We start from the raw sequence: 27,797 nt of genomic DNA on the forward strand, positions 1-27,797 counted from the left end.
AGCTTCTCTGGGAAAAGTCTGTGCCAGCGCCTCAGCACCCTCACAGGGAAGAGCTTCTGCCTCAGAGCTCACCTCAATCTCCCCTCTGGCAGGTTAAAGCCATTCCCCTTGTCCTGTCCCTCCATCCCTTGTCCAAAGCCCCTCTCCAGGTTTCCTGGAGCCCCTTTAGGCACTGGAGCTGCTCTAAGGTCTCCCCTTCAGGAGCCTTCTCTTCTCCAGGCTGACCCAGCCCAGCTCTCTCAGCCTGCCACCTGAATGGTGCCACACTCTCCAGAAAAGGAACAACATTGTCAGAGGCAAGGAAATGACCCAACTTTACCTTTAACAAGGTGCTTCTTGCTAGATCAGCTCTTCAGCACTATGCTGGTTTATGGAGCAGAAAATAAAGAAATGTCTAGGGATGAAATATCCTTCATTCAAGTGAAACTGGGAAAGGAAACAGGAAGGCAGTGATAATCGAAGGTGGTACAATTAATCATCTGCACTGTTTGAAATACATCACGTAATGGCACTTATCTTTAAATAATGACAAAAAAAAAAAGATGTATTTCCAGAACTAGGAAAGATGTTGCAAGGGGATGGCTTGCCTTCCTCAGCTCAGGCAGGACAATCCTACACTGAAATCCTTCAGCCTTGTCCTTCAGGGCACACCTCAAACCACAGAAGCTTGCAAAATAAGGCCATTCCTGCAACTAGAATTAGGCTGTAAAGGACCCCAGAGTATTTCCTCCCCTGCAAGACCTGTCCTGAAACGGCAATCAACAGTCCTTTATAGACCCGCGCCATCTCTCCCCAGAGGCTGTGACGATCATACAGGCCAGAGAAGATCCCACAAAGCCTCTTGCCCTGCAAAAGCAGGCTTTTTCCACAAACTCCTGAGGATGGCAAGGATACAGCAGTGACAGAGTCCTCATTGTAACAAGCTCACAGCACATACTAGAGGCCCAAATTTAACTTCCCGCTATTTATAACTCTGCTCACTTTTGGAGAACATAGAAATTGGGTTTTCATCACAAGTTAATTCTCCTACCCTGTTCCAATCACCATCTATTTCTACCCTCATGAAGCAACCTTGGGTACTCTGCTTTCAGTTATAGGCAGAAAGAGTAAGACCAAGACCCAAAGCAATGCAGAATACCCCATAGCCATCTCTGCCACGGGTCATGCCATGCTGTTCAGCCTTCTTATTTAATGAAGGCTGAAACCTCATGCTAAACATCCTCCACTCCAACCAACCTGCACTTCAGCTTTTCATCTCGCATGTCACTTGTTCTCTCAAAACCCTTCCCTTTGCCTCTGCTGTTATGTCCCATTCCTTCCCTCCAACTCTGCTGAAAACCTGGCATGGCTATTTCTTCACAGCTGTGGAATTGACACTATTTGGCACTACTTACTGACAGTAAATAATCTGTTTACTAACTTCTGGAACCATTTCCATGACATGACATCCACAATGCTAAAGCTTCGGATGAAGTTTCTGCAGGAAAGATCCCATGCTCTGGAACTTTATGCTTAACACAAACACTCCCACTTCCAGTAATTATAATTCTCTCTTGATATTTCACCAAGAAGAACTTGAGATGACAAGTACCCTCCCCAAGAGCTCAAAGAAATCACTCTATAATTCAGCAGTACAGAAGTCACACCAGAATATATGGAAGGGGAAAAATCCCACCACCCAACAGAAGTTTACATTTGTGAGAAACTGGAGTTCCAGGGGTGTGCAACTAGGTGAGCTTTAAGGTCCCTTCCAACTCAAACCATTCTAAGAACCTATGAAATTGCCCACTGACTTGTCTTGGCAAGGTCCAGAGCCAGAATGTCATCCGGAACGATTCAGAAGCAATCCCCACAGCAATGCCACCTTGACAAGCCACATGAAGGACCTGATTCAAAGAATCAGCTGAAAAAGATGCAGTCCAACTTACTGCTCCCCCAAGTTCCAGCCTGCCACTCTCCCTGCTCCAAATATAATCAACTAAATCTGATTTAAATCAGTTGTAAATAAACAGGGAAGCTCTTCTCCATCTGTGGCTGAATTGGTGACTCATTTTGGGAAGATCATGAGGGGAGAGGAGGGGCGGCCATGAGGGAAGATCATGAGGGGACAGGAGGGGCGGCCATGAGGGGACAGGAGGGGTGGCCATGGATTGTGAGGGGTGATCATGAGGGGAGATGAGGGGTGGCCATGAGGGGTAGGGGCAGCAGCTATACAGTGTGGGTCACTATGGGAGGCAGATGAGGGGTGGCTGTGAGTGGAGATGGTGGCAGCCATGAGGGGAGATCAGCTTGCCCTCAGTGGCGTGGGTTAGTGGTGGGGAACAGTTGGACCCGATCTTAAAGGTCTTTTCCAACACAATTGATTCTATGATTGCTAAAGGATTTGTGCTCTCTTCCCTTCTTCCTCCCGCTTTGCCATGAAGCTTTACCATGCAAGCCCTGTCTCCCTCTCATCTGTTACCATAGCAGCCTAAGAGAATGCAACATTAACAAAAGATTACTTTCCCCCCCTTTAATTTATTTATATGCAAGTAACCCGCCGAGACTTGACAATAGCACTGACTTCACATTCACACTACAGGAAAGTGGATTTTTTTTTTCCACACTCACGATACAAGAATAATTAAAATTCCTCTGGAGAGAGAGAAAAAAATATCCCGAACTTCTAAGGATTAAGAAAATGCAGCAGAAGATCTGGATAGGCTGCTGATTTGGAATTAAAGCTTTGGGGGAAGCAAGAGGCTTAACAGAGCCACGGCTCCAGTATCACTCTCCAGAAAGCTTTTCACTATTTTCAACAGAACTATGAGAACCAGCAAGAGGCTGAACTGTGAAAAAACCTAATGCCAAGCATTTACATTTAATTAAAAAAAAAAAAAAAAAGGAAAAACGGAAAGCAAGCTAACTAGAAAAAGGCTCTTAAAAGTACAGCCTTTTGAAACATACCTGTTCCTGATACGCTGGGTACACACACAGCTGAATTCAGCTGTTTGACTGTTAAATTCCTGGGAGAACTACTGGTGTAAAATAAGCTTGCTTACAGAGTGTGAGAGGCAAACAGCTAACATCAACCCAACCCCAGCCTGGGTGCCTCTGGTGCTGCCACATCTCCCCGGCAGGGCCCAGCTCCAGCAAGGCAAGCGCGACTGAGCCAGGGACGACAGCAGCTCCAGCCCAGAGCCTGGCTCAGAACATGGGATCCTGGTGTTGAGGCAGGCAGGAGGTCAAGCTGGGAAGCCAATCCTTAGGTCAGGGTTAGGCTCAGGTCCATAGCAACTGGAGAGAGCTAAGCTCAAGCCGGGAGGCCGGTCTGTGGGTTGAGGTCTGGACCAAGGGACTGCTGGGGCAACACTGGTGGCCAAGCAGAAGACCACATTCCTCCAGCACAGCCCAGGGAGAGACTGAGCATGGCCTAAAGCCTGAAGCTCCTGGGCTCAGTGATGTGGATGCAGGCCCCAGATGAGGTTGCTCAGGGCCACTGAGGCTTATTAGTGCCCTCAGGGCCCTGACAGGTTTTCAAACAGGTATATCACCTTCCTAGACTAAAGAAGAATACCCTGTTTGCATCCCTCCTATCCCATTAATCTTAAATTAACAGACTTGCACCAGTAGCACTCACCATGTAAAAAGCAAGTTTGACCTCTCTCTCAGGAATCTGCAAAGATGAGTATGTATTATAACCTAGAAGTTCTATTCCTTTTGCTATATCCACACTGAGCTAAATACAGGTTTCAGAACAAGAGTTCTGGTCAACATATGTTCCAGGTAACTTCCAATTCACTGCCTCCCGGGTCTCAAAGATGTGGTATCTCACAAACAGCTGCAAAGCGCCTGCAGTGTTTTCCAAAGGTTGGAATTCAATGCCAAAATAAGAATAGAAATAAGAAATCCTGGTACATTCAAGGCATAATAGCCATTTGAGATGAAACCTCAGTAGAAAGATCTTATGGTGCCTTTAATTTAGGCATTTCTAGAACTTGATATATTCAACAACTTATAAATTCAGCAGCAGCGTGAAAATCACTGTGGAACATTGAACAATGCTCTATGTAAATGTATGCATAACATGTGGTTTGTGGTTCCTCACTGGTTACTGTACACATAGAAACAGACACAGACAGCCCTGTCGTGACACTATTTTTCCAACAATTCAAAGGACTAAAGCCACAACTGGTTTTAGCTCCACTAAAATCCATATAGATATGACAGGGCTGGCTGCCCTCTGAAATTCACTGGTTCCATCATCTTTCTAGAGCAGGAGGAGGACCAGACCTATTTGACACTGGGGAGCAATTCTCTACCCTTTCTTTGGCAAAATGTCACTGAAACAGGTCTATGGAATTTTGAGTCCTTCACTTCAGTGAAATAGATACATTTTAGACAAAAGTCAATGCCAAGATTAATTCACTCCTGGACAGCACTCCACAAACAAGGCCTCAAAACAAGGGGGATGCTGCAGAGCTGACTGCATTTTAAATATCAATCTGGAATCCAAAGAGTACCGTTTTGCCAGCCCAGAACTTTCAGGAGGGAAATTCCTCCCCTTGCTTGATGCTTCCCTTTGGAACAGTCTGCAGTTACTAGTCTCCCCATTATTTAATTCCAAGTATCAAATACCATAGACATTAAAAACACTCCCCAAAGAAAATTGCTTTTATTATTTCCTGTTGCATGTCTTCTGGGTAAGCAATTTCTTTAACAGCTCAATTAGAGCAAGCCTTTGAAAGGCCAAATACAATTGGCATGATTAGTTTGCCAATAGTGACAATTTCCTATTTGCTTTTATAAAGAGTAAGTGTGCCGTGCAGGAACCATAGAAGATGGGCTGCTCAGCTGCTCTGACTTTGAGGTAAAGCAGAGAAACATTTCACTACCAAGCCTACAGGCCCCATTTACCAAGACACACTGGCTTTGAGGAGCAGATGAGTCTGTAGACTTCAGTGTATTACCAATTCAATCCAACCCAGAGAAGGGCTTTCACATACATGTGTGCCCAAAAAAGGTGAAATGGAAGGTGTGAAGACCTTGTTTGTAGCAAGTGCTGGAGATTGAGGAGGGAAAAGAAATTTCATGCAATAAACAAAAATCATAGAATGGTTTGGGTTGGAAGGGACCTTAAGATCATCCAGTTCCAACCCCCTGCCACGGGCAGGGACACCTTCCACTAGAGCAGGTTGCTCCAAGCCCCTGTGTCCAACCTGGCCTTGAACACTGCCAGGGATGGAGCATTTACCACTTCTTTGGGCACCCTGTGCCAGCGCCTCAGCACCCTCACAATAAAGAACTTCTTCCTTAGATCTAACCTGAACTTCCCCTGTTTCAGTTTAAACCCATCACCCCTTGTCCTATCACTCCAGTCCCTGATGCAGAGTCCCTCTCCAGCATCCTTGTAGCCCCCTTCAGACACTGAAGCTGCTCTGAGGTCTCCAGCAGCTTCTCTTCTCCAGGCTGAACAGCCCCAATGTTCTCAGCCTGTCTCCATACGGGAGGTGCTCCAGCCCCTGAGCATCCTCGTGGCCTCCTCTGGACTTGCTCCAACAGCTCCATGTCCTTCTGATGTTGAGGGCACAACTGCACACAGTATGACTGCAAGTCCTAGAACTGCAGCTGGAATAATCATGGGATCAAACTCACAATCCCCATTTTGATGTCATCACCAGCAGCTGGAGGAGAGCCAGCAGAGGAAGGAAATGTAGATTTTCTTTTCCCAAGCAATAATGTGAAATTAGTTTCTCTTAGTTTTGTGTGCCCAGTGCTGCTTTGTGCTCTTTGAAACTGAGTCTTCCTACAGCTTTCAGTGGAAGCAGAAATGAATGTTGAAGTTTATAACAAGATTGAGAATTCTCTCCTCAATAAACATTCTTGAATTGTTTTCTGTAATTGATGACATCACTTTGCTCTTGCATATCAAACTGCCACCACTGTTTTGGTCTAACACTGCAGCATTTACAGAACATGGATCATAATTACAACATGCTAAACAGAGACAGGTCTCCAAAGTTCCTATTTCTAATGTACTTGCTTCAGGACATACATTATTCCACCTTACAAGAAGCATTTTAATGCCATGATTTATTCAATGCAAACACACAGGGAAAAATTCAGAACCACTGAAATCAAATGGACTATTAAAAGCTGCTTCCAACACATACAAACACTCACGTGACTTATTTATTGATATGGTAACTTCACTGAAACCTAAAGACACACCAACCTTCAGGATCTAGCACTAAAAGAAGCAAGTACAATACTCTGGCTCTACTACCCACTTCCATTTGTGCTTGCCAAATGCATGGGGCCAATTCCAAACAGCAATACACATAATGTAAGGCTGTTCTCAAAGGAATTCAAAGAGACAAGCATGCTCTTTTGCAATTCAATAAACCCCTCTTTCTCACGCTCAAGTGGTGACCTCCTCTTAAATACACAAGTTGCTGAAGAGAAGGTGCAGCCAAAATCCAGGGGCTGTCAGATAAAATCTACATTTCAAGAGGCATGACCAGACAATGTGAGCCTCAAAAATGTTGTCCCTAAAAAAGAAAGGAAAGGGGGGAAAAAAGAAACTAGTGCTCTGGCCTAAACTTTGCTGCAATTGAAGAACAACGACAGACCAATGTGAGGCTCAGTCAAGAGAAACTCAGATTTGCAACATCTATTGATGAATGCACTCGTGTGCGTAACACAGCAACTTGAGGCTGGTGACCATTCCTACTCCCAGCTGCATTCCTGAGCAGCTGGAATAGGGTCTCAGATTAAAAGTATTTCCCCAGGTTAACACTGATCATATGATTTTACAACGAATAATCTGCCTATCTGTAAAATGGGACTAATCATATTTGTCACCTGAGCAAAGAGCTTCACAGCATGTCTGAGCAGCACCGATACGAGATTCAAGCACTGTCCACTGCAGGGGTCATCACGCGAGACAATCATAGAATCCCAGACTGGTTTGGGTTGAAAGAGACATTAAAGCTCATCCAGTTCCAGCCCCTTACCACGGGCAGGGACACCTTCCACTAGAGCAGGTTGCTCCAAGCCCCTGTGTCCAACCTGGCCTTGAACACTGCCAGGGATGGGGCAGCCACAGCTTCTCTGGGCACCCTGTGCCAGCGCCTCAGCACCCTCACGGGGAAGAGCTTCTGCCTTAGATCTAACCTGAACTTCCCCTGTTTCAGCTTAAACCCATCACCCCTTGTCCTATCACTACAGTCCCTGATGAAGAGGGACAATGCAGATCATGGCTTTGCTGGGGAGGAAGGAATGAGCTCTGACCTGATTACGAAGGGGCAAGTTTGCAGGTGAGAGAATAAAGCCCAAGAACATGGGTGGTAGGAGGGGATAATCTTGAGCGCCTGCTACTTCAAAAGACAGATGGAGAAAGTCATCTCCAGCTTGCAGGCAAAGAGCAAAGGTCAGCACAATGCAGTCATGCAAACATGGCATGGTTCTAACCCAAACTGGCTCTTAACTTTGCACACTAGGTACAGATGTTCAAGAGATGGCTTGCCCACTTCATAGAAATGACTTTACAAAGATAAACCTATGTAGTTCAACTATAAATGGAGATGGGGAAGAGCTACCCGAAATCTTAAAAGGCTATCCAAGAGGAATAACCACGCTGCAAAACAAGCATGGAGAAAGTGCCATTTTACTCCCTGCAAGTACAGAGGAATGGGTTGGAATTCAGATCTATTCAAAACCAGAATCCAATATTATTCCAGTTTACATCTCATTTCAGCTCTGCATATGCTTCAAGTTAATACATCAGTTCCCTTAACATCCATGGGGCTGCTTGTGTTGCGGGCTCAGCAGCCGCTGGGAACACTGCCCTCAATCAAGTGCATCTGCGACTTCAATGAACAGTGTTTATGAAGCAAATTGCTGCTGAAATGGGTTTTTTTTGTGTGCCCCCCCCCGAAGCGTGAAGGCTTGTAAATAAAACTGCAGTGAAATCTGCCACTCTTGAGAGCATTCCCTTTCCCATGGAGTCATTGTGGCTCAGCAGAATCCAGCCTCACATCTGGCAACTGCAAGTCTCTGAGCCTGTCAGCACATACAGAGCCTGCAGACCTGTGTTTCCACTGCAGAGAAGCTACACAAAGGGGCTTTTACAATGTTTTACACACAAGATGCCCAAATCATTTGACTTAGACACAAATTGGTTCATTGGCAAAGAAAACAGAGCAAACAATAGAAAACCCCTCTTTAAACAAAACCACGTCAGCTCTAAAGTCCTGTTGGACTCAAATACAAGATTTCAGTGATATTATTTTTCCTGAAGTGCTGTTAAATATGCTGTTCCCTCCCAGAGATGCATATTAAAGTTAGTGAATGTACATATAATCTGAAAGAGCTTAAAAAAAGTATTCCTTACTGAAGGAATTCTAACTAACCTGTAGCACAATCCAAGTGAATCACCGATAGCCCTGCAAGAAGCACACACGTTGGTTTCAGGAGGCTGCATGTTGCTCAGTCATCCTCACAGCCACAGAACGATTCATTCAGCCAGTGCATTAAAAACAGCAGCAACGAAACATCCTTCACTGAGTCGGGTTCAGCACCTCCGATAACATTCTACAACATGTAGCAGAGTCCTCCTGGCATCTCTTATTGTTATTCACTTACACAGGAGCCATAAAAACCATCCCTTCAGTGACTAGAGGAGTTCATGCTGACCACTGCCTGATCCTTTTCTCTTTCTCCTGATTGTTTTAAAGCAGAAAAGATCTTATTTAGGACTTCTTTATTGCAGCTCCAACCAAAAGCACTGTGTTTCTAAGCCCCAGGGTGGCTGGTAGCTCCTTGAAGCTTTCAAGAGACTAAGTAAAAGAATAAAACCAAAGCAAAGCACCACATGACCATCACTCAGAGGCAGAGAAAATTAATTCATTTGGTTTTAAAACTACCTTGAGCCAGAGATTTTTTTTCCCCACTGCATCACTGCAAGCCCTGTCATGTTCCTGACATGAACTTCTGCAAAGCTCACATCACGAGCCATAAAATGAATGCTTTTTGCTCAAAGGACAAAATAAGTTTTGGAAGCAGTGTGCAGGAGTGGCGCTAAAAAGAAACACCATCAAGTATCATCAACACCCATGAAGAAGGAAAATTTCCTTTTAAGAATGATCTCCAGAGGTAGATAACTATAAGTTGAACACAAGAAGCAAATACTAGGGGAGGAGTTTGGTACATGACAACAGAGCTGAGGATCAGCTAGGCCAGAGCACCACTGCAGTTGTGTATTGTGTCAAACCCACTGCAGGACAGAGTTACACATTCCCTCTCCTACACGAGTCAAACACTCCATGTGTCTGTCAACCAAAAACCTTATTGTCACCAGTTGCTTTTCAATTGAACTTCATGGAGTGTATCAGTGTGATTACATTAAGTAATGAATTTACAACAGGCTTTTTCAAACCAACAAACCAAACACGACTACTAATCATCTACTACAGGCTTGAAAAACAAGGATAAGTTTACCCAGAGGAAAAAAGAAAAACCAGAACAGTTTCCACAGCTGCAGAAGAAAGGAAACAGCTGGGAACTCTTCCAGAAGAGTGTATTTGTGCTGAACAAACATAGATATGTTTTTGGTCAAGAACATTTCAACTGTCAGAACCAGCATGGATAAATATGGCAGAGATTCAATCCTCTCCCTTAGCCCTAAAATGATGTAACTCAAAGACTGTTGACAAGATTAAGACTGCAGATACCAAATCACATATGAAGTTAAACTCACCTTGCTAAGTGACTGCTCAGCAACACAAATTTTTCACCACATTTTGTACTTTAAAGAGTGGATTCTGTAGCACACAGATGCCACGCTACAGACCAGGCCCCATGTGTGCCAGGCAACATATAGGTCTGCTGCCCTCCCAGTTCTAGCACCTACAAGGACACACTGGGCAGTTTTTCAAAGGACTGAAGCAACAACACTTCTCAATGGCAGTTTAACCAAAGGAGCTTCAAAGATTTCCAGGTTTTTGATTGGAGTTACTTTGTATCTTGCATTTAGATGCCAATTTCAGCAGAGCCAAAGGAAGCAGGTGACAAGCTCCGTTCACTGGCCTTGGAATCATAGAATCATAGAACAGTTTGAGTTGGAAAGAACCTTAAGATCATCCAGTTCCAACTCCCTGCCATGGGCAAGGATGCCTCACATTAGACCACATCACCTAAAGCTCTGTCCAACCTGGCCTTGAATACTGTCAGGGATGGAGCATTTACCACTTCTTTGGGCAATCTGTGTCAGGGCCTCACCACCTTCACAATAAAGAACTTCTTCCTTAGATCTAACCTGAACTTCCCCTGTTTCAGTTTGAACCCATCACCCCTTGTCCTATTCCTACAGTCCCTGATGCAGAGTCCCTCTCCAGCATCCTTGGAGCCCCCTTCAGACACTGGAAGCTGCTCTGAGGTCTCCAGCAGCTTCTCTTCTCCAGGCTGAACAGCCCCAACTCTCTCAGCCTGTCTCCATGTGAGAGGTGCTCCAGCCCCTGAGCATCCTCGTGGCCTCCTCTGGACTTGCTCCAACAGCTCCATGTCCTCCTTATGTTGAGGACACCAGAAATGCACACAATACTCCAAGTGGGGTCTCACGAGAGCAGGGTAGAGGGGCAGGATCACCTTTGACCTGCTGCTCACGCTGCTTTTGATGCTGCCCAGCACACGGGTGGTTTCTGGGCTCAAGCACACACTGAAGCAGCTCATGTTCAGTTTCTCATCACCCAACACCCCCAAGTCCTTCTCCTTGGGGCTGCTCTGGATCACTTCTCCAAAGTGATTCTGTAAAGCTCAGCTAGATTCCAGATACTCCAGGTTTTTTCCTTACAAACTTCTGCTCGCAGGCACAAAAAGAATTGTAACTCCAATGCGTTCTCAATATTAGGGTCCTTTCCCCACACAGAGGGTCTGGCAATTCAGAAAAGAAGTCAGTGACCCAGAAAACCCTTTGGAAGAACACAAGGCACATACTCACTTAGAGCAAAAAACCCCACAGAACACAGAGACAGGACTGATTTGATCCGAAGCTGATCTGGAGATGTGCACAGAAACCCTTAAGGTGGCTCTTGGGTTGATCAGTCTTACTCTAAATTGGGAATATAGATGAAAACCAGTTTGATCTTTTGGCTAAATGGGAAGTTCTTAAGCAAATTGCTCTTGTCAGTCATTCTCTTTTCCTGCTCATCTTCCTTCAAAGTAAGATTTGGGGCTATTTAAAGAAACAGTGATTTTGAAGAGCTGTCAAACCCTCATACATCAAAGGAGGCAAAAACCTTAACTGCTCTGTCAACACTTCCTCCAAAGGATGGACATCAACTATGCAGCAATGTTTATTCAAGTCACTTCAGAGAGATTTAGCCCCCTTTCCAGAACACAGCCATTTAATCTCCCCTTTTTTATGTAAGGAAGTTTGACAAAGAAGTATCTTGAGTGAAATTAAGGAGCCACCTCTGCCACCCATCAAGAAAACACATAGAATTGATAAATACATCTAAAAACTGTAGTAGCAATGAATGAAAGCCAGCGACAGAGCTTCGGGGCTGCATTATCAAGTCTCCACTTGGAATACCACTGTCCCACTGCAGAATCAGAGGAGCACCCGCACCTCCAGGTCACACGCCAGCCCAGGAGACCAAACCTGCAAGTAAATTTGGGTTTGCAAGGAAGTACCAACTGGAGTTGGATCTGATGAAGCTCAAATCCATTTCCTTTCTGCTGCTTTTCTGCTTTACATTGGTTTGAAAGTGTTTGGAGCTGTGGTGGAATCACCTCCCCTACTGAAAGCCATGGGGGTTTTAGGCAGTTCCAGACCTGGACCTTGGTGTTTAATCTCTGGACCTCCAGAGAAAGCATCCCATGGGCAGAACTCTCTGCAGAGGGTTAGCAAAGTCCAAGTAACATTTACATCACAAAGAAGTTGTTTCCACAAACTTCCAGGTGCATTCCCTGCAGACCTTATGGCCACTGGCAGATGGCTCCGTTCCGCTTCCCGTGCTATTCCCCTTCCAGAGTGCTGAGCTGTGATCACAGCACTCCCATGAAGTCTCTCTCCATACTTTGCCACCTCCACTATATTCTAAGATCCTGTAAAGAACATCCTCTATCCTACCACACATAGGAAGAGACTACCAGACTGAGGAGTATGTCACAGTCCTGCAGGCAGTAAGCACTTTGCTGCCATAGGCAGTTTATCTTCCTATGGCACCAGGTTTTTAACATTCAATGTGCATGGTTACACACAAGAAAATTTACTTTGGTTCTCCTGAATACCATCAGAGAAGTGTCATTTGGCAAACTCAGAGTCCTAGTGGGAAAGGAAAGGGGAAAAGTGTGTTTCATGTCCCCCCAGAAGCCATGCAGTTGTGTTTAAGCTCATTTAAATGTATGGTCTCAGTAAGCAAAACCAGCCCTTACTGAAGCACTTTAACAAGGGCATTTCATAGAGGTAAGAAAGCCTCTTAAGGTCGTCCTCTCTGGTTTAAGCATCACACTGATCACCTGGATTGTCTCCCCATCCTGCATTATCACGCACTTCTGACATACTGGAGCAACCACTTCCCCATGTTCTAAAAAACTAGTTTTAAGAAACAAATATCTGACAAATCCAGGTAGATTTTTCAGGTTGGAATCTCTTAATCTTCACAAAGCTTCATGGAAGTAGAGAGTATTTTTCTCTGTTGTGTGAACCTCACACCAGGAAGAACTTAATAACCTGCAATAAAAGGCCTTTCCTTTACACGCTTCTTACTGTTTGCATTAAATACATGAGAAAAGGATCAACATTTAGCATCCTACAATGAGATTATCACGCCATAGATCTGGGATAGAGTAGAAACACAGGAAACTGGTGAAGGCTGGACCTTTGCTTCCAATTTTTCTACCACTTATTCATTTAAGCAGCAAATGTAGTAGTTTACACACGCTTCTTGCTTAAACCTTTTAATACCATTTCTTAGTGACTAAGGGAAAAAAAGGAAAGACAGACAGTAGAGCAAAGGGGAAGAAAAGGGGAGGAGGAACATTTCTTGCTTGCTCTCTACATGAATGCTCACAAGGTGAGTGATTACTCAGAGAGCAGTGGGACACATCCTGATACGCTGTTTTCATGGGGATGTATATCCACATTTCAATCAGGCTGTTCCCAATGAGATCGGAGAAGACAAAAGTGGAATCAGAGCACAAGGAAAAGTCTCAAGCTATTTGTACACACTCACAATGTTTCTTTCTGCAAAATTGCAGCATCTGCTAAAGAAATGAGACTAATAGAAGCCAGAAAGATGCAAAAAAGCTTAGAATACACAGGCCGTTCTGTATCTCCCCCTGTATATTTCAAGTCCTTTATCGCTTCTCTTTCATATAAGGGAAATACTTCAAGTATTTGTTGAAAAAGCACTAATATAAAAACAGATCAATAATACCCTCATTGCAATTCCTACAGAGGGCCAGCTGGAAGGCAGCAAACCTGACAGCAGAATCCATGGTATCAGAAGTCATGCTTGGAAAGGTCCAGAGCATTTCTTCTCCCTGAAAAGCCTTTTCATTTCAACATCTCCCACCAGTGCCCGAAGACATGATGTATCTTCCAGAAACTGCACTGCCTTCAAGCTACTTTTGCCCAGGTTTTAAGGTAACAGTTTGTTCCATGTTATTTTTGCTACTCTTCCATTACAAACCAGGTTTTCAACAAAACAATGTCACCCCTGATGTCATTTCTCTGCCCTCACCCATTATTCGGTTTCAAACATTTGTTATTCCTAGGGAGAACTAAGATGACTTTGAAAGATGTTCCACTAGACCTTGCAGAGAGCAATTTTTCCAGCTTAGTAGTTGGCCTGGCATGCATTTCCATCTTCTAGGAAGGTAAAAGAAACCTAACACCTTGAGGAACGCAGGTAAGACATTTACAAGTGCTAGTTGCTACTGAGAGCCTCAGCCCTTGGAACACTACAGTCCATTTACAACAGAAAAAGCAACAAACAATCACAACCAGATGGGACAAACAGAAGCAAAGGAAAGTGTAAATGGATTTGGCCAGGACAAGGAAGATGTCTACAAGTGCTTAATAGAGTTAAATGTTTCAAAAAGAGAAACTCATTTCCCTGGAAGTTCAGCCCCCGAGGTGGTAAATAGCGCCGTATGTCACTCCATATGTCAGTCAGCAAACAACCTTCCCAATCAGCTTTCGAAAAGCACTCTCCAGAGCTACATGTTATCCACATTTCCCCACACAAAGAGGAACTATTACTTGAAGCAGTAATACAAGCAAAGTCACACACTGTTCAAACGTTCATGCTTTCAAAGGTGAAGCAGAGCAGCCCACAGTGCCCGAGTTCAGGGGCTAGAAGGTGTCAATGTGCTCTGCAGAGACTTTTCTCTGCCGTTTCCACATGCACAATATTCTGTGATTCTATTGCCCCTTGAGTCAGCCTAAGTCACTGCATTTCTAACAAATTAAAGACAGACATTTAAATCACTTCAGAGATTCCTCCTCTGAATGCATGTACCGAGCAATGAGGAGCTCCTGAACCACAGCAGGAAAGGCTGAGAAGACCTTCACCCAAACAAAGCTGGAAGCATCATGCTGTCAGCAAGTTCTTGTGAGCTAACAAGGTCACCAGGTTAAGTATAACAGGGTTTGCTGGCATTGCTTACAGCATTCTGCTGACTTAGCTGTTGGTACTGAAGAATTCTTCAAACCCGTTTAACGGGTTCTCAGCTTTCTCCTTCACCAACTAGTCCCACATTCATTCCTCATGCAAACTGGTGCAACCTCCAGCAGGAATTAGTGCCTTATGCCAAAGCTGGAGCTCATTATAAAAACACTCATTAGTTTGAGGCATCCCAGTTTATGACAAACTATTTGGAATTTACAAAGCGTGAAGCATTGGTTATTTCAGGGTCTAACAAAGCCGTATCTCTGTGTTAGAGATATAGCTCTGCATTCCTTGTGATGGTTTCATTTTGAGTCCCTTACCTCCAGCAGTAACCGGTTCACCCACTTGTACTTATTCACACATACTCCATCCTCTTGTTTGTGAGAAAAACACACGTTTAATGAAGCTTTGCTGTTCTCCAGACTCTGGCTACACAGGGTTATGTAGAGAGATCACCATCTTTAGATGATCAGCTCCTCTGGAGAAGTGATTCAGCAGAACTGAACAGTCTCAGGTTTTGCCATTCTTACTTTATTCTCCAAACGCAGGCTTTCAGGCAGCAATGTGCTCTCTAAATCTGTTTTAGAACTCAAATCAACAATTATCTAGGAAAACCCTTGAAAATCAACACTAATTCCTCTTCTTCTCCTTATTTTAAACCTTATAAATAACTAGGAAGATTAGAGAAGGCAGACTGAAAGACACTATCTATTTATTATGTGTCCTACCGTCTCTAAAAGTATCCTTTTACTTGCCTCTCCTGTACCACCAAAGCTGTGCCCCAGGTTTTGTGCACTGCCATTCTGCATACCTGCTCCCACACACTGTGCACAACACACACACAAACCTACAGCACTTGGTGCCTACAGGAGTATTCAAAAGGGAAATTCCAACATGCATATGCATAAGTTAACACTCGGATGGAAATCCAAAAGGACACAAAAGGAATTTAGAACTCCATTTCTTTATGTATTCAAATTTGGGGGAATTTTAACACCTAAAAGAGAAGAAACACAGCCTCAAGAACCAGCCACAGCAGGGATTTCTGAGCCACTGTCCCAGCACGCACTGACAATATGGCCCTCAGCAAATCCTCCGACATCTCCATGTTAAGGAGTTCCTTCTCCAAAGGAGTAGGGAGTATTTGTGAGTCTCTCAAAGGACTGTTATGAAGATTAATTAAGGTCTGAGCAGTGCTTTGAAGATCAAAAGTGCTGTGCTGTTATTTATTATTAAAGAACAACAAAGTGCATTCTTGTTCTCTATAATTCAACTTCATAGAGAAACCAGTGAAGGAGCACATGTGCTCCCTGCCACGACAAGCTCTGATTTGCATAACTGCATTTTTAGTCACCAAAACCCCATCAGTAAATCTATACTCCTCCCTTTGATATATTTTAAGGCCTTAAGGAATATAACCAATATAGTTTCTCCTCTGATTCTTTTCCAGGATAAGCTTTTCCTATCAGATATATCTGACTCAGTTCAGCAATGCCTTTTATCCTATACAGAGCCCTAGGATTACTAACAGTAGACATATTTTAAAGTGCTTTGCTAAATGTGAAATTCAATACCTATTTTGGATGTTTCCAGTCAAAAAGAGGACAGGGCCAGCATGGCATGGGGAGTAATCTTGGTGGGGAGGAGGAAATCACAATTATTTTAAAGCTCTGGTCTTCTTCAGGGGGTTCTCAGTCAGAAAATGGCTCATCTACACAGCAAAGTATTTCACAAAGCTGCCCAATACTGAAATCTACATAGAAATACTATGTTGCACAGTGTAGCAAGAGATGAAGTTCCCCAGCATCCCAGTGCTGGGATGTAACAGCGCAGCTATTGAAGGAAAACAAGAATACAAGCTGTTGGACCTAGAGGGTAGGGAGGACCAACAACTGATGTAACCTTGACAGCTACTACCACCCTTACACCTTAAAGGCATTGCTAAATGGTCCAGTATCCGCGAGCTGCTGAGCACCTCTCCAGCATGTCAGCCAGTGTCACCTCTGCACAGGAAACACTTACATGTTACTGGATGACTTTCTGGCTCTATTCCCATCACCTTAGTTTGCACTCATGGAATTCTTAAACTCCGCAGCACACTCTTCTTAAAAACACAGATACCAGATTGTGAACTTCTGTACTTTTCAGACTGCTTTCAGGAGAAAGTTGGGTTATATTTAGCAGCCATATGGCAGCCCTCCTCCACACACATGCTTGCTGGAGATAAGAACTGACAAATTAAGTTTTGTCAAACACTGATCTATATGGTTTAATTTCCAATTTTAATCTTCGAAGTCAACTGTGGTTTAATTTTTAAACCTGGCATTTGACGAAGAGGAAACGCAAAGGGTACCTATAGCAAATGATGCAAGCAAGGAAAAGTTTTCTTGTCACCTAGGTGAAAACGTTTAGAAAGCTCCTAACCTGTACTCCAGACAGCTAAATTCTCCCTAAACTAATACAATATGGCTACATAACTAAATAGCCAAGGATGTATTGGGTCCTTGTATTGCGTTGTGTATGGATGACTGGAAGTATTAGGTAATGAATACTCCCTATAGTGAAAACCTTAAAACATCACAGGTTACTGGTGTAGCTCAAGCTGCTGCGCATCTTTCCAAAGGAGGAAGCAAAAAACACAGAGACAACCTACCAGTACAGTGTAAAGAACCTCCAAATACAAGGACAACCACTATGGAGTTTCACCATGCTCCTGGGAGCCAGGTTCCTGTGCTGCCTGGAAGACAGGAAGCTGAATTTCCCTACAGCACAGCCTCATGTCAGAGAATCTGCAGCCAAAGGTTAGGAAGAGGACAAGTTGGAAGAAGCAAGAGAAGACATTTGAGATATGCTGTCATTTGGACAGCTGAAAAGGCAGGCTGAACATACAACAAAAACCTACATAACCTTCGCTGACTGCATGGACCCCTTAGGAAAAAGGGAAAAAAAGGGGACTGAAGGTCCCTAAACAATTTAACATTCCAAGAAAGAAACTGTTTTCCTCCCTAGCAGCAAGAAGAATCATGCTTGAAATACTAATCTATCAACTAAACCATGCCCAATTGCTACTCCTCTTGCTGGTAGCTAGAGCCTTTCCAATTCTCTCTGTGCTTCTGGGGATGAGGGACCCAGAAGACACTCCAAGCAATGCTCTCAAGGTGGCTGCAGCCCCTCCAAACCGCCATGGAAGTGCCCTCTCCAGCAGAGGCTGAACCAAGGCAGACAGAAGAACACCAGATGCCAGAACTCCCAATTCAATCCCTGAGAGACCATGAGGGGCAAGCCCTGCCTTTCCCTTCCACCCAAGTAATTCCAGAGCAGCACAGAGTATTTCTTCAGCAAGAGAAAGGGGGACAGGCATGAACATTACATGCATGCCTGAGCACACTTATGAGCTGCATGTACAGGCTGAGAAAGATAAATGAACAACCCTGTTGTTTCCAGCTGGTGGGTTATATTCATTACTCAAAAACACTCACTACTGTGGTTTTTCTCCCTCAGCATGAAGCAATTTAGAGAGTCTGTTCTTTGAGTACAGCCCATCCTATCTTTAAGCCTTGTAAAATTTAGGTTAGATCTTAGGCAGAAGCTCTTCCCTGTGAGGGTGCTGAGGCGCTGGCACAGGGTGCCCAGAGAAGCTGTGGCTGCCCCATCCCTGGCAGTGTTCAAGGCCAGGTTGGACGCAGGGGCTTGGAGCAACCTGCTCTAGTGGAAGATGTCCCTGCCCACGGCAGAGGGTTGGAACTGGAGGAGCTTTAAGGTCTCTTTCAACCCAAACCAGTCTGTGAGTCTATGATTCTATGATATGACACAAATCACTGCCTGAAGCAGAACCTTCCTGTTGGACAACCCACTGGAGATGGAACTCTCAAGATGCCAGCCATCACATCTTGCAGAGAATAACCATTTCTTCAGTACACTGATTATTCCCTCCCATCTTCCTTGAGGAGATAGCTAGCACAGAATGACAAAGTTAGAACACCACCAGGAAGCACAGAAACAAATTGCTTCATAGGCCTCAATTATTTGCACAGACCATTGGAGAGAGAACAAAATGCTGAAGGATGCAATCAACCATTAAGATTTCTCTTTCCCCCAGCCCCCCCCAAAAATAAGCAGAAACAAACCACACACACTCATCTGTTCCAAGCTTGCCTCAGTGAAAAAATAAGTGATAGAATAACCACTCCTGCACATACTTGATTATCAAACTGGGGAAGAACAAGAAAGAAACTCTTCCAATTAACTAACTACTTTTTGCTTTACTTGCAGAAGTTGAACACTGCTGTAGAAAGACATAGGGAAAAGCAGATCTCTGGTCTTCTGGCAGTTTTTCCCATTCCTGAACAATTCCTTGTTCAGCTGCACAGCCACAGAGGTTCAAAGGTCCCCACAGCCTTTGTTCTCCATTCCAGAGTACTTACAAACCAACTTTTGTTCCTGTTTCTTCAATGAAATAAGCTGCAGCAGTTACCAATGAGTGAACTTGCTGTCTAAAGCTTGCCTTGTGCATCATTCAGCTGAAGGGCTATGGAATCTCATTTACAATTTCAAGAAGAAATGAGCATAACTCATTCTGACATCAAAATCAACTACTGCTTATTGAATCAACCTCCAGCAAACACAGCATATACAGAATCTCAGTCTCCTGTATAATATACTGTATAATATACAGTATTTCACACTCCTGCACATACAGAGAAGCGAGGAAGGATCGACACACTTTGGTTTACAGATTGTATCAAAGACATCCTTTTGGTTTATCTGAAAATAAATTTACAGCTATTGCTCATTCATTTGCTCATTCAAGCCCAGAGAAGGCCACGAGGATGATCAGGGGCTGGAGCACCTCCCATATGAAGAGAGGGTGAGAACATTGGGGCTGTTCAGCCTGGAGAAGAGAAGCTGCGTGGAGACCTCAGAGCAGCTTCCAGTGTCTGAAGGGGGCTACAAGGATGCTGGAGAGGGACCTTCATCAGGGACTGTAGTGATAGGACAAGGGGTGATGGGTTCAAACTGAAACAGGGGAAGTTCAGGTTAGATCTAAGGAAGAAGTTCTTTATTGTGACGGTGCTGAGCCGCTGGCACAGGGTGCCCAGAGAAGCTGTGGCTGCCCCACCCCTGGCAGTGTTCAAGGCCAGGTTGGACACAGGGGCTTGGAGCAACCTGCTCTAGTGGAAGGTGTCCCTGCCCGTGGCAGCGGGTTGGAACTGGAGGAGCTTTAAGGTCCCTTCACACCCAAACCATTCTATGATTCTATGATTTGGGAGTTTATAATAAAATCCTACAAATTCTACATTGTAGTGCAAAAGTGGTGTCTGTCAGCAATGTTTTAAACAATACACGTACACACATATGCACTTGAAGCAAACAGTGAAACCCAAAGAGGGATTTTTTTACTGTTTATATCCCAGCTAGAGTGTAAGGGATGAGATGATGATCTCAAGGGGAAGCTATGGATAGCAGCTACAAAATTGATTCACATTCCATGAAAAGATGATCTGGAAATTGTCGATAAAGTTTGTAAAGATTCTATCAGCTGCTATGTAAATTTTGGGAGGAAAACAAGCAAGGTACATTATTGAGCAGGAGAAGTGGTTTTTTGAATTAAGTTTTAATTTATCCTTTTAAATTAAAACTTACATTTTCATTTATCCTTTTAAAAGACTGGTTGATCGACACAGGTGGGAACTGACTCTTTAGAGATGCTTCTTGTCAAACACACAACACCAAAGATATCAGCTAATCTGAAATCTAATGAAAATGTTCATGGATCATAACAAGGAATAAGGGTGAACGATCCCAGCAAATACTCTAAGGCTCCTGCAACTGTTAAAATTAGGCTCAAACAGAGGTTGTCCAGCTACATTCTTCTTTGTAACAGCCACACTTAGGACCTTAGTGAAGTCAGTTAGAATACGGCCAAATGAAAACACTTGGATTTGGAAAACTTTCTGGTTTTACACTGGCACAAAACAAACTGTCCTGAGTTCAGCTGTAGTAGTCATTTTCCTCCTTCTTAGTAGCTGGTGCAGTGCTGTGTTTTTGACTTTAGCCTGAGAAAAACGCTGATAACACACCGATGTTTTTAGTTGTCGCTAAGTAATGTTCACTCCAATCAAGGACTTTTAGTCCCATGCTGTGCCAGTGAGGAGGGGCACAAGAAGCGGGGAGGAAGCAGAGACAGGACACCTGACCCAAACTAGGCAAAGGGGTATTCCATCCCACAGCACGTCATGCCCAGTATATAAACTGGGGGGAGTTACCCAGAAGGCTGAGATCGCTACTCGGGTTGGGCTGGGTATCGGTCAGCGGGTGGTGAGCAATTGTTATTGCTCACCTTGTTATTCCCCTTATCATTATCATCATTGGTGGTAGTACTAGTAGTTGTTTTGTATTATACCTTAGTTACTGGCCTGCTCTTATCTCAACCCGTGGGAGTTAGATTGTTTCGATTCTCCTCCCCACCCCTCCGGGAGCGGGAGGAGGGAAGAAGAGGGGGGGTGAGCGAGCGGTGAGTTACCGGCTGGGCTTAAACCACATCAGTTCTTTCTCGTACCCAACGTGGGGCACGAAGGGTTGAGATAACGACAGATCTGACCAGAATGTGTCTAATCTGCTTTCAAAACACTGAGCACCATTCTTTCCTTTTCACATGCACCTTGAGCATTCTGAATATTGAGAGAAAAAAGTTCACCTCCCAAATGGCAGGAAATATTGTTACTGAAATTAAAAACCAAACAGCTTAATATGTCAATAGACGTTTGTTTAGTCTTCAGGTGATAAATATTTCGCAGGTAACAAAATACACAGGGGATTAAACATGGTTTTCTCTAAGAAACAAGAATTTTGGAACCAATTTTAAGAACCTAACACCTTGCTATCGGAGTTATTTTTAGCAAAACTGATTATCTCAATCTGACAAAGCTGTTAGAACACCCCCTTTCATCCTTGTGTCTTAAGAGCAACTTATGGGAGTAAGTAAATCTGTCATCCTTCTCTACAACTGGATTCTGGGGCTGCGGGTGGGGGACCACTGCCATGTCCATGTACTGCTGAGCTACAGGTTTGAATGGCACATGTGATGTCACACCAGCAAACTGCTGCTGTAAGACATTTTTCCACCTGCTTTATGACTTTATGCTTACTAGAAAGGATGAAGCAAAACCAAATCAGAACTAACACAGGACCACTACCAGAGATCTAAGGCCATAACATAGGCTGCAGCTGACCAAGTGTCCTTCTATCCAACAAACCTCAGGGATAGTTAAGCATTTCATTTTCCCCTGAAATCCATAGGAAGGCAGGCTACAAACTTCTTGTGGTCACGGTTTAATGAATTAATGGCAGAAATGGGCAAAACTCCACTTTCTCTGATTCTTGGAGAGTTATAATGGATATGCTAAATCAATGTTTTCCACCTGCAACCAGTAGGGGCCGAGATGTCGACAGGCAAAAGCACTGGGCACACCAGGAAGTGAATGGAGGGGCAGCAACTGCAGCTTCTTCATCAGCAAAAGAAAGTGACGCAGCAAGAGAATGAGTGATTCGTTGATCAGTATTTCGCACTGAACTATTGATTCAAGGAGTGACTTCAAGCCAAAGAAACTGACGTGACAAGAGGATGAATGATTCATTGATCAGTAGTTTGTGCTGAACTACTGCTACAGCTGGTGACTTCAAGCCACATCAACAGGACGTGCTCAGAGTTTTATCTTATAAACCACAGGTTAAAAGACAGGAGCTGCTGAGCCATATTCTCAGCTGGTGGCTCAGGGATGACACTATGAACTCCAGAATTACACATGTGTAACCAAGACAGAGCCAAAGTACATCCAGTGGATAATAACAGTTAAATGTCATAACCATCACTTGACAATAGCATCTAAATACATTCAAATTGTAAGTATGATGGTAGTTAATACTGTGTTTAATCAAAAAGCAGGATGATAACATAGGGAACCATATACACATTTACCCAAGTGATTCCAGTAAACCTGGTAGCATTGGTTTATCAGCTTAAATTATCAGCACTTCATTAACTGCATTGAACAACTGGGTAGCAAAGTTTCTTGCCAGGTAAAATCAGATTGGAAAAGTCACCATCAGCTTAAACACGATTAACTTTCTGTGCCGCTGCTGGTCAAAGCAAATCCAATTTACTAAATAGTTTAAAGGGCAGCTTTTAATTATTTTTGCACACTTCCAAAGCACCTAACACTAGAGAGACAAAAAATATGCTACGCTGATCTACTCTGGACTCCAGCAACACAAAACACCACTTAAATAAAACATAAAAAGGCTTCTTAGTAGCTGAACATCAGCCCCAGCCTAATAACATATTGCAGAAGCCCCCATGATGTTAGGGGGAATCTTTAAAAGGAGGGAAACCACATACAGTTGCACCAGGTATAATATGCAACCAAAGACTAACCTGGAGCATTCCTTGCACTTTTCCATTACTCCAGTACTTGCTATTTCCAAAACAATCTCTAGGGAACAAATTTTCAGCAAACAAACAAACTCTGCTGAGTAAGACTTACACGTTTTACCTGGTTTTACACACTTATGAACACTCCCACGCAGGCTACTCAACAGTCTGAAGCGTTTTACACAGCAGAAATTGAGGCAATGCAGAAACACAGCAAGTCCCCATCAGAAGTAGAGGTAGGATCCCACTGAGCAGCTCGTAGCTGTGTCAATGGAGTGACAGCTTTACTGCCTTCCTACCCTTTTTACCCAACACTATGATTAAAAATTGAAACTTTCAGTTTTCCAACTCTAATTGTAGAGCACCAATTTGTTTTCAGCTACAACATGGATTAAAAACCAAACCAACGAACCCGAATCAAACAAAAAGTCCACAAAATTCATGCTGAAAAGAAACACTTTCAACCAAACGGGCTCAGAATTGCTCCATGACTGCTGACCGGCAGCATTACATCCTCAGGTTACATGATTCTCCAAATTCTGGTTGGCTGGAAGACTCCATCTGCATAACAATAACTAAAACAAATGGCTCCCCTTGAGCGTCCTCAGTATGCACATCCCCTCTCTCGCATTGGCTAACAGCGCACAGCCAGCCTGTGCAAAGGATTAGCATCAGAATAGAAATCACTCTGGAAATCCACAGGCTCCCACTGACCAGACTCGGTGACCCAGACACCAAACTGACTTCTTTTCCCAAGGAAAATTGTGGGCTTTAAAAGCTGATAGACACTTCAGTTGATTTATTTCATATTAAGGTAACAGATATCCTGAGGAAAGTTTCCAGACCCAAGCAGTGAAACTGACAACTTCCACTGTGGCAGGCACAGACATCGCATGTGCTCATCTTCAAGTCCAAATCCTTGCAGGGATCTGGTGGAGCAGAACGGGTCTGTCAGGCCCCTTATTGGCTCGGCCTTACCATGTTGATCATCAAATCCCCTCATCAGGAAGCTCATAGGCTCTGCCGGTACGAGATGCTGCTGCAGCCCACTGAAACCCAGCGTGAAACCACGCTGAACCCAGATCCTGGAAGTGGGGAGGGAAATGGCCCTGCATGAGCACATGCTACCTGACAGAAGCCACCCACATTTACAGTGCCACGAGAGCAATTAGTCCAGGGGTTTGCAAGTAAGATGTACTAATTTTCCTGCAGCTCTTCACAGCTTCTTCCCTTTCTGCCCTAACCCTGTAATCAGTCAAAATGGTATCGAGCCAATGGCTATGAGACAACAGCTCCTGCCTCGGTCCCAACCACTGGAATCACACAGAACTACACAGATAAGAATATTGTGAGAGGAAGTGCAAATGAAAATAATCCCCCAGTTCCTGAAGAAGCCAATGTCTTCCTTGTACTTGTGGACAGGAGGATGCAAAGGCCAAGGGAAACCATTCAATTTTTTGTCTCCTATACAAACTCTTCCAGCCATAATAATGAAAAACATCACTTATTTTTGGAAATATGTAGAATGAGTTCCTGCAAAACACACTGAATTTTTGTATAAACATATTACAGTAGTTGACGTGTTTGATTTGGAACGGGGGAAGTTGACTGGAATCATCCCCATAATGTGGTCTGACACTTCAGGCAAAACAATGCATGCAAACAGCAAAATGACATTTCCTTTTCAGAAGTTCACAAAAGAAACAGAAGCCCAAAGGAAAATGGCCAAAGTGGCAGTATTCCCCACGTTGCTAGATTCCCTCCACTCCCCCTGAGATCTTCTTCCCCCTTAAATTCAATGACATCACCTTTTCCCTCACTTTGCATTACAGAAAAACAGACTCTTAAGAACTGATAGTTCACAACCCATAAGCAAGTGGCACAAAAGTGCTGCAACATCCAGCTGCAAACTGTATGTAAAGTCTACAAGGCAAAACAATTCTTCACTGATATTTCTGCTGACCTGCCTCTGATGCTCTTTGTTTCTTTATAAACTTGACCTATATACTTTAAACAAATCCCAGGTTATGACCACAAGCTGAGAGACTGAACAATAATTTGCTTCTGGCAATGGAGTACCATTCCTGTACGTTATGCACAGTATCAATACCACATTAACACTTTCAGTTCTGTTCTTTCCCCAAATATTTTCATGAGAATAAATCAGTGCAAGCACAAGAACTATTTGCTTGCTCTTTTATCATGAGGAATATGTAATATTTTACTTACCAGTCAAAATAAATTGCTCACTCAAGGCTAACCTAATTTTGCAAAGCTGGAATGAAAAGACATCTGCGCAGCAGGGCAGAAACTGCACAAGCTGTTTCCGAACAAGCACGTGCACGGAATTGGTCCCTCTCGTAGAAAAAGGTATCTGACCCATGCTCCAACCTCAAACCCTTGAAACAGATACACTTTTAAGAGTCTTGGAAACTTACTCATTCTGTTCCATGTGTCAAAGAGGAATGTCTGGTCACCTATGGGTAACACACTTGAGGTTTATAACATATTTTAAACTTCTGTCCTCTTGCCTTTCCCCCTATTCCTCTAAATTCCATTCTTACCAAAGACAGCATCAAGCAACACCACAAATTGGACACCCAAGTCCAAGCCTCTGTCCAAAGTGCTGTTTTCTGCACGATCTTGTGTGCGAAGTACAGAGGTGCAACATAAAATGACTCATTCCCATCACCTTAAAACCCCACAGCCATCGGTCCGGTCCAGAGCAGCAGTTTGAGATACAGGACATGTTCTCAGAGGAGAAACCGTTTGAGAAAGGAAAACAGTAATATACATGACTCCACACATGAAAGTTTTGAAGGTTAATTTAGCTGCTTCTCACGTTGAGGCCATTGCTCGCCCAGAGTCCAAACGTGTTACGGATCTTTCCTCACGAGACCCTGCACTACTACCCTTTGATTACCTCCTCACTGCAATCTGGTGGGAAAGCTAATCAAGATCTTCCACATAAAACCATCTCCACACGTGTGCACACACACACACACGTATGTGACACGCCTGTTGGGCGCTCCTCCATTTCGCAGCGTTTCCAAGCACACATGTCACTCGCAGAGCACCCTCGCTGACCCACAGACGTTCACTGCACCTGAAAAGGTCTAACAAGGCATTAAAAGAGCCTTATTAAAACCACCACAAAGGACAATGGAGAAGGAGGCCAAGCACAAAGCCGGTCGGCAGCTGCACGCTAGCCGGGGAGCACAACGCCGTTCTCCTCACGCCTCATAAGCACGGGAGGCTGAAATCCTGATTATCCCTTCTTTCCTAAAACATTATTTCTTGGCTAGAGGCGAATTGATTCACCTCAGAGACATTCCCTGGAGGACGGCGACTGAAGGCGTGCGGGAAAAAAAGGGGGGGGGGCAGCCAAACGACAAATAAATAATAATAACAATTAAAAATTGCACAGCAGCACGACGGTTCATTTCATTTATCGTCTTATTCCTTCTCAGGACGAGGCTGAACGTCCCCTGAGGGACCGGCCCGTCCCTCGGCTCTAACGGCCGAAAACGTTGCCGAGGCTGCGGCGCGCGCCCCCTCACCTCACCCATCTCCCCCCCGCCCGCCTCCCTCGGCGCCGCCCTCGCGATATTGAGGACGCTATCGCGACACGAACCGGCCCCGCACACACACAGCCCATCTCCCCATGCTCACCTCGCTCCACCACAGCTGGGGGGGGGGGGGGGCCGAACCCGGGCGCTCCAACCACCGTCTACCAGCCGCGTCCCGCCGACATGGCCGCCGCCGCAGGTGAGGTGACGATGGGGAAAGGCCCCGCCGCCGCCGGGTGAGGGGAAACCGCGTCCGGCTCACGCCCCCCCGCACCACACACACGCTGCCCGGCTCAGAGAAAGAGCTGCGGGGCCCATGCGCGCTGCCGCCGCTCGCTGGCTCCACCCCGGCGCCGGGGAAGGGCGGGCTGCTGCGGGTGGGAGGGCGCAGTGGGGCCGGAGGATGCGGCGTTGTACGGGGGTTATGTGGGGAGGGCGGTGTGGCAGCGGGGCGGCCATTGGTAGTGGTAAAGCTGTGGGGTTGAGAGGTCTTTGTGCGTGAGGAAACGCTGAGGTTGGGGTCAGGCTGCGGTGGGGAAAGGGTTTGTGTTCGTGTGAGGGCTGAGCTGCAGTAGAGTGGACATAGAAGGGTTGTTTGGGGCTGAGGGAAGGAGGTGTGCTGAGCAAGGTGCTTGATGGTGTGTGCTGGTTTTGGCGATGGGGCTGTTCCAAGCCTTTGAGCGATTCTTTTTGGGGGAGAGCACTCAAAATCTTATCAAAGAGGTCCTGGAGTTTGGTTGGTGTTTTAATTTGTTTACTACAACTATTAATTTGTTTACTATACTGTGCCTCCACTGTGTCAGTGCCAGATCAAGAAAGATGCTTTACCTTGGTCACAGGATGTGTGTATGCATGGGCACGCTATTTACACACCCCGTTCGCAATACAAAGCCTTCCCTTCTGGTCAAGCTTCAAATGTTTTAACCCTAGTCTTGAGATGGTGTTGTTTTATCAGAAAAAAATGTTAATTCGAACTTTTAAGTGGGGTTTAAGCATTAACCACAAAGTCCTTTCTCCAGTTGAGTGAAGTCCCTTGTTGAATGAAGGGACCTGCAGTGCTGCAGCAGAGGAGCTTTTTGATAGAGACGTTATCCCTGTGTTGTGTTTCGGGAGCTGACCCTAACCACTTTACAATGTGCT

The 27,797-nt window shown here is 44.6% G+C and overlaps 1 protein-coding gene across 2 annotated transcripts in view; it reads right to left on the reverse strand.

Annotated features, from left to right (window-relative positions):
* Nucleotides 1-25,906, reverse strand: part of ARHGAP32 (Rho GTPase activating protein 32) — a 190,219-nt gene extending 164,313 nt beyond the window's left edge. The window contains exon 1 of one of the 2 annotated variants that reach the window (XM_030505266.2): nucleotides 25,653-25,906. The gene's annotated coding sequence lies outside the window, so the exon portion shown is untranslated. Of the gene's footprint in view, nucleotides 1-8,393; nucleotides 8,415-25,652 lie in introns of those variants that run through there. The other variant, XM_030505268.2, reaches the window with a different exon arrangement.
* Between the last annotated feature and the right edge of the window lie 1,891 nt (nucleotides 25,907-27,797).

Source organism: Strigops habroptila, chromosome 17 (assembly GCF_004027225.2).
Source record: "Strigops habroptila isolate Jane chromosome 17, bStrHab1.2.pri, whole genome shotgun sequence".
Classification (NCBI taxonomy): Eukaryota; Metazoa; Chordata; class Aves; order Psittaciformes; family Psittacidae; genus Strigops; species Strigops habroptila.